We start from the raw sequence: 11,848 nt of genomic DNA, 5'->3' as shown, positions 1-11,848 counted from the left end.
GGGCAGTACTGAGGGAGCGTCGCACTGTAAGAGGGGCAGTACTGAGGGAGTGCCGCACTGTCGGAGGGGCAGTACTGAGGGAGCGTCGCACTGTCGGAGGGGCAGTACTGAGGGAGTGCCACACTGCCAGAGGGGCAGTACTGAGGGAGCAACGCGCTGTCGGAGGGGCGGTACTGAGGGAGCACCGCACTGTCGGAGGGGCAGTACTGACGGAGCACCGCACTGTCGGAGGGGCGGTACTGAGGGAGCACCGCACTGTCAGAGGGGCAGTACTGAGGGAGCGCCGCACTGTCGGAGGGGCAGTACTGAGGGAGCGTCGCACTGTCGGAGGGGCAGTACTGAGGGAGCATCGCAGTGTCGGAGGGGCAGTAGAGGCAGCGCCGCACTGTCAGAGGGGCAGTAATAAGGAAGCATCGCACTGTCGGAGGGGCAGTACTGAGGGAGCACCGCGCTGTTGGAGGGGCAGTACTGAGGGAGCACCGCACTGTCGGAGGGGCAGTACTGAGGGAGCCTCGCGCTGTCGGAGGGGCGGTACTGAGGGAGCACCGCGCTGTCGGAGGGGCAGTACCGAGGGAGCGCCGCACTGTCGGAGGGGCAGTACTGAGGGAGCGTCGCACTGTCGGAGGGGCAGTACTGAGGGAGCGTCGCACTGTCGGAGGGGCAGTAGAGGGAGCGCCGCACTGTCAGAGGGGCAGTACTGAGGGAGCATCGCACTGTCGGAGGGGCAGTACTGAGGGAGCGTCGCACTGTCGGAGGGGCAGTACTGAGGGAGTGCCGCACTGTCATAGGGGCAGTACTGAGGGAACGCCGCACTGTCGGAGGGGCAGTACTGAGGGAGCGCCGCACTGTCGGAGGGTCGGTACTGAGGGAGCGCCGTACTGTCGGAGGGTCGGTACTGAGGGAGCGCCACACTGTCGGAGGGTCGGTACTGAGGGAGCGCCACACTGTCGGAGGGGCGGTACTGAGGGAGCGCCGCACTGTCGGAGGGGTAGGACTGAGGGAGCGCAGCACTATCAGAGGTGCTGTCTTTTAGATGAGACATTAAACCGAGGCCACGTCTGCCCTCTCAAGCGGACGTAAAAGATTCCACAGAACTATTTCGAAGAAGAGCAGGGGGAGTTCTCCCCGGTGTCCTGGGGCCAATATTTATCCCTCGGCCAACATCAGTAAAACAGATGTTCTGAGTCATTATCACATTGCTGTGTGTGGGAGCTTGCTGTGCGTAAATTGGCTGCTGTGTTTCCCACAATACAACAGTGACCACACTCCGAAAAGTACTTCATTGGCTGTAAAGCGCTTTGGGATGTCCGGTGGTCGTGAAAGGCACTATATAAATGCAAGTCTTACTTGCTTTAAAATTAAAGTTACATCTCCTTGTTCTGGACTCCCCCAACAGAGGAAATAATTTTTCTCTTTCGACCCTATCAACCCTTCAAGCAAATTAAACGCTTCAATTGGTTGACCTCTTAATCTTCTATAATCGAGGAAATCAAGCCACATCTGTGCAAACTGCCCACACAATTTAACCCTTTGAGCCCCTGTATAAGTATGTGTTTAATTCCCATACGAGGTGAAGGTGGTAGTATTGTACACTGGAATCATAAGAACATAAGAAATAGGAGCAGGAGTAGGCCATTCGGCCCCTCGAGCCTGCTCCGCCATTCAATACGATCGTGGCTGATCCGATCATGGACTCAGCTCCACTTCCCTGCCCGCCCCCTTATCCCCGTATCGGTTAAGAAACCGTCTATCTCTGTGTTAAATTTATTCAATGTCCCAGCTTCCACAGCTCTCTGAGGCAGCAAATTCCACAGATTTACAACCCTCTGAGAGAAGAAATTCCTCCTCATCTCAGTTTTAAATGGGTGGCCCCTTATTCTAAGATCATGCCCCCGCGTTCTAGTCTCCCCCATCAGTGGAAACATCCTCTCTGCATCCACCTTGTCAAGCCCCCTCATAATCTTATACGTTTCCATAAGATCACCTCTCATTCTTCTGAATTCCAATGAGTAGAGGCCCAACCTACTCAACCTTTCCTCATAAGTCAACTCCCTCATCTCCGGAATCAACCGAGTGAACCTTCTCTGAACTGCCTCCAAAGCAAGTATATCCTTTCGTAAATATGGAAACCAAAACTGCACGCAGTATTCCAGGTGTGGCCTCACCAATACCCTGTATAACTGTAGCAAGACCTCCCTGCTTTTATACTTCATCCCCTTTGCAATAAAGGCCAAGATACCATTGGCCTTCCTGATCACTTGCTGTACCTGCATACTAACCTTTTGTGTTTCATGCACAAGTACCCCCGGGTCCTGCTGTCGAGCCCCCTCATAATCTTATACGTTTCGATAAGATCACCTCTGAATTCTTCTGAATCCCAATGAGTAGAGGCCCAACCTGCTCAACCTTTCCTCATAAGTCAACCCCCTCATCTCCGGAATCGACCGAGTGAACCTTCTCTGAACTGCCTCCAAAGCTCCACCCTGGGTTGCAAGTATATTTCCCCTCCGTTAACTAACTGGAACTGTGTGTGTTGAGTACAACTTGACCAAAAGATGTTGTGCAGCGTTTCCATTGTGACCAGTCAGGAAAGACTTTTGGTCTTCTGTCGCGGCACACAAGGAGCTTGGGACGTCCCGCCCTGTTTCCCAGCCAATGAACGCACTTTTTATCTTGAAGTGTGGCCACCAGTGCAATGTAGCGACATGCGGCTGCCACTTTGGCGCACAGGAAGATCCCACAAGCTCCAACGGGAAGGTTGTAAAGCGCGTTCTCTTCCACGGTGTCCACCAGTACGCTCGCGGCCTTCTGCGAGAGGTGGGCGCCCGAGGGACTGGAGTGCATCATCACCCCCCGCACCCGCCCGGCAACCAAATGTTAATTTGAACCACAATATTTAAAGTTTAATTTGTTTAAGTTAGTCAGGGGGGCCACTTGTATAATTTGTGTTTTTGGTGCTCTCAGGAAAAAAAAACCAAAAAACCAAGGAGACACTTTGGAGTGTGACCCTTTAAGCAGGGGTCACTGGTTTATAGATACAACGAAAATAGCTGTAAATTCCGCTGGGGGTGTGCAGCGAAGGTTCACCAGACTGATTCCCGGGATGTACAGGGCCTTGGTGAGGCCACACCTGGAATATTGTGTTCAGTTTTGGTCTCCTAATCATAGAAACATAGAAACATAGAAAATAGGTGCAGGAGTAGGCCATTCGGCCCTTCTAGCCTGCACCGCCATTCAATGAGTTCATGGCTGAACATGCAACTTCAGTACCCCATTCCTGCTTTCTCACCATACCCCTTGATTCCCCTAGTAGTAAGGACTTCATCCAACTCCTTTTTGAATATATTTAGTGAATTGGCCTCAACAACTTTCTGTGGTAGAGAATTCCACAGGTTCACCACTCTCTGGGTGAAGAAATTCCTCCTCATCTCGGTCCTAAATGGCTTCCCCCTTATCCTTAGACTGTGTCCCCTGGTTCTGGACTTCCCCAACATTGGGAACATTCTTCCTGCATCTAACCTGTCTAACCCCGTCAGAATTTTAAACGTTTCTATGAGGTCCCCTCTCATTCTTCTGAACTCCAGTGAATACAAGCCCAGTTGATCCAGTCTTTCTTGATAGGTCAGTCCCGCCATCCCGGGAATCAGTCTGGTGAACCTTCGCTGCACTCCCTCAATAGCAAGAATGTCCTTCCTCAGGTTAGGAGACCAAAACTGTACACAATACTTCAGGTGTGGCCTCACCAAGGCCCTGTACAATTGTAGCAACACCTCCCTGCCCCTGTACTCAAATCCCCTCGCTATGAAGGCCAACATGCCATTTGCTTTCTTAACCGCCTGCTGTACCTGCATGCCAACCTTCAATGACTGATGTACCATGACACCCAGGTCTCTTTGCACCTCCCCTTTTCCTAATCTGTCACCATTCAGATAATAGTCTGTCTCTCTGTTTTTACCACCAAAGTGGATAACCTCACATTTATCCACATTATACTTCATCTGCCATGCATGTGCCCACTCACCTAACCTATCCAAGTCGCTCTGCAGCCTCATAGCATCCTCCTCACAGCTCACACTGCCACCCAACTTAGTGTCATCCGCAAATTTGGAGATACTACATTTAATCCCCTCGTCTAAATCATTAATGTACAGTGTAAACAGCTGGGGCCCCAGCACAGAACCTTGCGGTACCCCACTAGTCACTGCCTGCCATTCTGAAAAGTCCCCATTTACTCCTACTCTTTGCTTCCTGTCTGACAACCAGTTCTCAATTCATGTCAGCACACTACCCCCAATCCCATGTGCTTTAACTTTGCACATTAATCTCTTGTGTGGGACCTTGTCGAAAGCCTTCTGAAAGTCCAAATATACCATATCAACTGGTTCTCCCTTGTCCACTCTACTGGAAACATCCTCAAAAAATTCCAGAAGATTTGTCAAGCATGATTTCCCTTTCACAAATCCATGCTGACTTGGACCTATCATATTACCTCTTTCCAAATGCGCTGCTATGACATTCTTAATAATTGATTCCATCATTTTACCCACTACCGATGTCAGGCAGACCGGTCTATAATTCCCTGTTTTCTCTCTCCCTCCTTTTTTTAAAAGTGGGGTTACATTGGCTACCCTCCACTCCATAGGAACTGATCCAGAGTCAATGGAATGTTGGAAAATGACTGTCAATGCATCCACTATTTTCAAGGCCACCTCCTTAAGTACTCTGGGATGCAGTCCATCAGGCCCTGGGGATTTATCGGCCTTCAATCCCATCAATTTCCCCAACACAGTTTCCCGACTAATAAGGATTTCCCTCAGTTCCTCCTCCTTAATAGACCCCCCGACCCCTTTTATATCCGGAAGGTTGTTTGTGTCCTCCTCAGTGAATACCGAACCAAAGTACTTGTTCAATTGGTCCGCCATTTCTTTGTTCCCCGTTATGACTTCCCCTGATTCTGACTGCAGGGGACCTACGTTTGTCTTTACTAACCTTTTTCTCTTTACATATCTATAGAAACTTTTGCAATCCGTCTTAATGTTCCCTGCAAGCTTCTTTTCGTACTCCATTTTCCCTGCCCTAATCAAACCCTTTGTTCTCCTCTGCTGAGTTCTAAATTTCTCCCAGTCCCTGGGTTCGCTGCTATTTCTGGCCAATTTGTATGCCACTTCCTTGGCTTTAATGCTATCCCTGATTTCCCTTGATAGCCACGGTTGAGCCACCTTCCCTTTTTTATTTTTACGCCAGACAGGAATGTACAATTGTTGTAGTTCATCCATGCGGTCTCTAAATGTCTGCCATTGCACATCCACAGTCAACCCCTTCATTATCATTCGCCAATCTATCCTAGCCAATTCACGCCTCATACCTTCAAAGTTAGCCTTCTTTAAGTTCTGGACCATGGTCTCTGAATTAACTGTTTCATTCTCCATCCTAATGCAGAATTCCACCATATTATGGTCACTCTTCCCCAAGGGGCCTCGCACAACGAGATTGCTAATTAATCCTCTCTCATTACACAACACCCAGTCTAAGATGGCCTCCCCCCTAGTTGGTTCCTCGACATATTGGTCTAAAAAACCATCCCTTATGCACTCCAGGAAATCCTCCTCCACCGTATTGCTTCCAGTTTGGTTAACCCAATCTATGTGCATATTAAAGTCACCCATTATAACTGCTGCACCTTTATTGCACGCACCCCTAATTTCATGTTTGATGCCCTCCCCAACATCACTACTACTGTTTGGAGGTCTGTACACAACTCCCACTAACGTTTTTTGCCCTTTGGTATCCTGCAGCTCTACCCATATAGATTCCACATCATCTAAGCTAATGTCCTTCCGAACTATTGCCTTAATTTGCTCCTTAACCAGCAATGCTACCCCACCTCCTTTTCCTTTTATTCTATCTTTCCTGAATGTTGAATACCCCTGGATGTTGAGTTCCCAGCCCTGATCATAGTGGAGCCACGTCTCCGTAATCCCAATCACATCATATTTGTTAACATCTATTTGCACATCTGTCCTCTATCTGAGGAAGGACGTTCTTGCTATTGAGGGAGTGCAGTGAAGGTTCACCAGACTGATTCCCGGGATGTACAGGGCCTTGGTGAGGCCACACCTGGAATATTGTGTTCAGTTTTGGTCTCCTAATCTGAGGAAGGACGTTCTTGCTATTGAGGGGGTGCAGCGAAGGTTCACCAGACTGTTTCTCGGAATGGCTGGACTGACATATGAGGAGAGACTGGATCAACTGGGCCTATATTCACTGGAGTTTAGAAGAATGAGAGGGGATCTCATAGAAACATATAAAATTCTGACGGGATTAGACAGGTTAGATTCAGGAAGAATGTTCCCGATGTTGGGGAAGTCCAGAACCAGGGGTCACAGTCTAAGGATAAGGGGTAAGCCATTTAGGACCGAGATGAGGAGAAACTTCTTCACCCAGAGAGTTGTGAACCTGTGGAATTCTCTACCACAGAGAGTTGTTGAGGCCAGGTCGTTGGATATATTCAAGAGGGAGTTAGATGTGGCCTTTAGATACGGCTAAAGGGATCAAGGGGTATGGAGAGAAAGCAGGAAAGGGGTACTGAGGTGAATGATCAGCCATGATCATATTGAATGGTGGTGCAGGCTCGAAGGGCCGAATGGCCTGTTCCTGCACCTATTTTCTATGTTTCTATGTTTCTATGTGATATAAAATGCACGTTCGTCCCTCTGACAGTTAAACTGAACACAGATCCTGAGATAATTGGCCCCTTTAGCAACAGGTATCATCGATTTCAACAATAAATTCCGCTTCTCTGTGTCTGATAACGGATGCATTCAAAGTGGGCATGAGGTTGTAAAGAGAATAAAATGGTTTTTATTGCAACGCTAATAAAGACAAGAATCAAAGATTGATCAAAACTACCGGCAGAGGAAAGTCACACTGGGAGTTCGGGGACATTGGAGTGAATGGTCACCGTGCACAGGTTGTGACTGAGGGCGCGGCGAGTGGGCGCTGTATTTCTCAAGGCCCCAACTCTTCCGATCCGGCAAACCCTTCCCGCTCTCACGATGCGGTCTAATCCACAGCGAATGCCAGGTGCGCGTACATAGTCTGTGAAGGAACAACACGAGAAAACCGTTACCTTCCTGCTCAACTATATTGAAAGGAAATAGACGTGCATTTCTATAGCGCCCTTCACCACCACCGGTCGTCCCAAAGCGCCTTACAGCCAATGAAGTACTTTTTGAAGTGCAGTCACTGTTGTATTGTGGGAAACGCGGCAGCTCAATTTGCGCACAGCAAGCTCCCACACACAGCGATGTGATAATGACCCGGATCATCTGTTTTTAGTGATGTTGGTTGAGGGATAAATATTGGCCCCAGGACACCGGGGAGAACTCCCCCTGCTCTTCTTCCAACAGTGGCCCCGGGATCTTTTACAACCGAGAGGGCAGATGGTGCCTCGGTTTAACGTCTCAGCCGAAAGACGGTCCCTCCGACAGTGCGGTGTTCCCTCAGTACTGCTCCTCCGACAGTGCGGCGCTCCCTCAGTACTGCCTCTCCTCCAGTCCTACACCCCTCCATATCTCTGCAACCTCCTCCAGCCTCTACATCCCTCCCTAACTCTGTAACCTCCTCCAGCCCCTACATCCCTCCCTATCTCTGTGACCTCCTTTAGCCCCTACACCCCTCCCTATCTCTGTAACCCCCTCCAACCCCTACACCCCTCCCTATCTTTGTAACCCCCTCCAACCCCTACACCCCTCCCTATCTCTGTAACCTGTTCCAACCCCTATACCCTCCCTATCTCTGTAACCTCCTCCAGCCCTACACCCCTCTCTATCTCTGTAACCTGCTCCAGCCCCTACACCCCTCTCTATCTCTGTAATCTCCTCTAGACTTTACACCCCTCCCTATCTCTGTAACCTCCTCCAGCCCCTACACCCCTCCTATCTCTGTAACCTCCTCCAGCCCATACACCCCTCTTTATGTCTGTACTCTCCTCCAGCACCTACATCCCTCCCTATCTCCTACTGCTCCTCCAATTCTGCCCTCTTGACCATCCCTGATTATAATCGCTCCACCATCGGTGGCCGTGCCTTCAGCTGCCTGGGTCCCAAGCTCTGGAACTCCCTCCATAAACCTCTCCGCCCCTCTCTCCTCCTTAAAACCTCCCTCCTCGGCCAAGCCTTTGCTCACCTGTCGTAATCTCTCCTCGTGGGGTTCGGCCTTTAATTTTTGTCTGACTAATGCTCCTGTGAAGCGCCTTAGGACATCAAAGGCGCTATTTAAATGCAAGACATCACTGTTGCAAAGAGATTTAGATAGGTTAAGCGAATGGGCTAAGGTTTGGCAGATGGAATACAATGTCGGAAAGTGTGAGGTCATCCACCTTGGGAAAAAAAACAGTAAAAGGGAATATTATTTGAATGGGGAGAAATTACAACATGCTGCGGTGCAGAGGGACCTGGGGGTCCTTGTGCATGAATCCCAAAAAGTTAGTTTGCAGGTGCAGTAGGTAATCAGGAAGGCGAATGGAATGTTGGCCTTCATTGCGAGAGGGATGGAGTACAAAAGCAGGGAGGTCCTTCTGCAACTGTATAGGGTATTGGTGAGGCCGCACCTGGAGTACTGCGTGCAGTTTTGGTCACCTTACTTAAGGAAGGATATACTGGCTTTGGAGGGGTACAGAGACGATTCACGAGGCTGATTCCGGAGATGAGGGGGTTACCTTATGATGATAGATTGAGTAGACTGGGTCTTTACTCGTTGGAGTTCAGAAGGATGAGGGGTGATCTTCTAGAAACATTTAAAATAATGAAAGGGATAGACAAGATAGAGGCAGAGAGGTTGTTTCCACTGGTCGGGGAGACTAGAACTAGGGGGCACAGCCTCAAAATACAGGGGAGCCAATTTAAAACCGAGTTGAGAAGGAATTTCTTCTCCCAGAGGGTTGTGAATCTGTGGAATTCTCTGCCCAAGGAAGCAGTTGAGGCTAGCTCATTGAATGCATTCAAGTCACAGATAGATAGATTTTTAAGCAATAAGGGAATTAAGGGTTACGGGGAGCGGGCGGGTAAGTGGAGCTGAGTCCACGGCCAGATCAGCCATGGTCTTGTTGAATGGTGGAGCAGGCTTGAGGGGCTAGATGGCCTACTCCTGTTCCTAATTCTTATGTTCTTATGCAATTCATTGCAGGTGAATAGCTTTGGGTTGTTTCTGAGAGAGGCACAAATGTATTAATGTGAATGTCTCATTGAAGTTACTGACAACGGACATGTCCATGGACACCAATGAAACACTTGACACCAGTATAGAATCTTACAGCACAGAAGGAGGCTAGTTGGCCCTTCGAGCTTGTGTCGGCTCTTTGAAAGTATGATCCAATTAGTCCCGCTCCCCGCTCTTTAATGAAAATAACATCTCCCATCTTTGTGGCACCTACCTCCTCTTCTGCTTTCTTTATTCTTGAAGCGGTACCTCGGTCAGTCGTGGCTGCACTCTCTAGGTTTAAGAAGATGACTGGCGTTAATGTCCAGGCCGGCACGCCAAAGGGAGAGGTTCAGCTAAAGGCGAAATTGAGGGTTTGGCTCAGACGGGCAGTACCTGGTTGGCGAGTCTTGCCACGCCGTGCCACCGCGACACCGATCAACCCCATCACAAGAGGAGCCATCGCCAGGCTGGCATAAAGCGCGAAGCGGCAGGTCGAGCTGTGAAGGGGCTCTGAACGGCAGAAAGACAACTCTTGTGAAATGAGCGAAACACAAAATAATTCAGTCAAATTCTGAAACCTCGTCCGCTGAGGGTTTGAAGCTGGTTTTTGGCCCGAATCATCAAAGGCATGGTGACGAACTATGAACTGTCTCAACGTAAGTGGCTGTGATCTCTGCGCTCTTCCAATCCTGGCCTCTTGAGCATTCCCCCCGATTTCTATCGCTCCACCATTGGTGGCCGTGCCTTCAGCTGCCTGGGGCCCCAAGCTCTGGAACTCTCTCCCTAAACCTCTCCGCCTCTCCTCCTTCTGTAAAACCTCCCTCTTTGACCAAGCTTTTGGTCAACTGTTCTAATATCTCCTTATATAAATTCAAGTACCCCGTAAGCCAGTTTAACCAGCTCGCCAACCTGCCCTTCCCACATTTACAGGTTTGTGTATATGGTCTCTCTCTGTCTCGCTGTTTTCCAAACTCATGTCATTTATAAAATACTACTTTTCCATACTAGTGCTCCCAATATACAACAACTTATATTTATATAGCGCCTGTAACGTAGTAAATCGCAAGTGAAGAACGTTCTCCTCATCTTAGTCTTAAATGGCCAACCCCTTACCCTGAGACTGTGTGACCCCTGGTTCTAGACTCCCCAGCCCCGGGGGGAAACACCCTCCCTGCATCCACCCTGTCAATCCCCCTCAGAGTCTTGTACGTTTCAATGAGATCACCTCTCCTTCTTCGAAACTCCATAAGAACATAAGAAATAGGAGCAGGAGTCGGCCATTCGGCCCCTCGAGCCTGCTCCGCCATTCAATACGATCATGGCTGATCCGATCATGGACTCAGCTCCACTTCCCTGCCCGCTCCCCATAACCCCTTAGTTACTTATCAGTTAAGAAACTGTCTATTTCTATCGTAAATTTACTCAATGTCCCGGCTTCCACAGCTCTCTGAGGCAGCGAATTCCACAGATTTACAACCCTCAGAGAAGAAATTCCTCCTCATCTCAGTTTTAAATGGGCGGCCCCTTATTCTGAGATTATGCCCCCTAGTTCTAGTCTCCCCCATCAGTGGAAACATCCTCTCTGCATCCAGCTTGTCAAGCCCCCTCATAATCTTATACGAAACTCCAGAGAACATAGGCCCATTCTACACAATCTCTCGTGCAAAAAAACCCCTCACATCCCAGCAATACTATAATGAACATTATTATCACTAACTATTTGGCAAACCGCCAGTAGCTCCAGTTACCTCCCGGAGACGCGACGCTTTCACTCAGGAGATCCCCGGTGGCGTTGATCGGAACGGTGCAAGTGCAGACGGCGCCGCTGCGCCAGGTTTCGGCCGAAACGCTCAGGACGCTTCTGGCGGTATAGCTCCCGTCCGGCTCCAGCGTCCCGGGCTCGCTCCATCCCTCGGCGGCCCGTCCCGCAACCAGCCAGCGGATGGGGAAGGAGTCGGGAGCAACGCCCCGTACCAGACACATCAAGGGCACCCTCTCCAGCCGGGGAATCTCAGCCGGCGGCGGCGTTAAGAGGAAGAGGACCGGGGGGCCCGCTAGATGGAAGGGAAATTGGAATTAACCAGGCGCACAAGGCAGGTTTGAATTGGTGTCTCGACGCACAATTGGATGGGCGTGTGGGATTACCTGTGATCACCAGCGTGGTGCCAGTCCCGAATATCAGGGACCGATTCCCGACGTTTGGAGCAGCGCAGTAATACCGCCCAGAATCGTTCCTCTGGACGTTGTCAATGACCAGCGAATAATTCCCTGATTGCTTGCATACCTCGCCGGAAAATCTTCCCCCGGGCGTCACGAACCGTCCGGTTTTGTAAACGAGCCGCATGCCCTCTCGGTGCCAGTGTGTGTACCAGTAAACGATGCTTGGGGCCAGCCTCCCGGTCTGGCATTGCAGTTTGACCAGGCTCCCGACATCGGCCGTTAGCAGCGCCGGAAATTGGCTCAAGACCGCCTGAGACACGACAGCTGAGACAAGGTTGCGGGGGGGGGGGGGCGGGACACAAAAATAAAAAAAACACAATATTAACAACAGGTTATAGGCCCCCGAGTCACCCTGGATACCGACACATCTCAAATTCCCCTCCACTGGCGCGTCGGGAGCGCGTGTGGGAAATTCCGCCGTGCTGCG

The 11,848-nt window shown here is 50.1% G+C and overlaps 1 long non-coding RNA gene across 1 annotated transcript; it reads right to left on the bottom strand.

Annotated features, from left to right (window-relative positions):
• Positions 1-7,040: 7,040 nt before the first annotated feature.
• Positions 7,041-11,013, bottom strand: LOC139240270 (uncharacterized). Its single transcript, XR_011588702.1, has 4 exons — positions 10,950-11,013; positions 9,595-9,711; positions 9,434-9,492; positions 7,041-7,098 (listed from the first exon to the last, which is right to left on the bottom strand). It is a non-coding gene; the product is annotated as an uncharacterized lncRNA (long non-coding RNA).
• Positions 11,014-11,848: the final 835 nt, after the last annotated feature.

Source organism: Pristiophorus japonicus, chromosome 30, assembly GCF_044704955.1.
Source record: "Pristiophorus japonicus isolate sPriJap1 chromosome 30, sPriJap1.hap1, whole genome shotgun sequence".
Taxonomy (NCBI): Eukaryota; Metazoa; Chordata; class Chondrichthyes; family Pristiophoridae; genus Pristiophorus; species Pristiophorus japonicus.
This window is presented reverse-complemented; position numbering and strand designations above follow the sequence as displayed.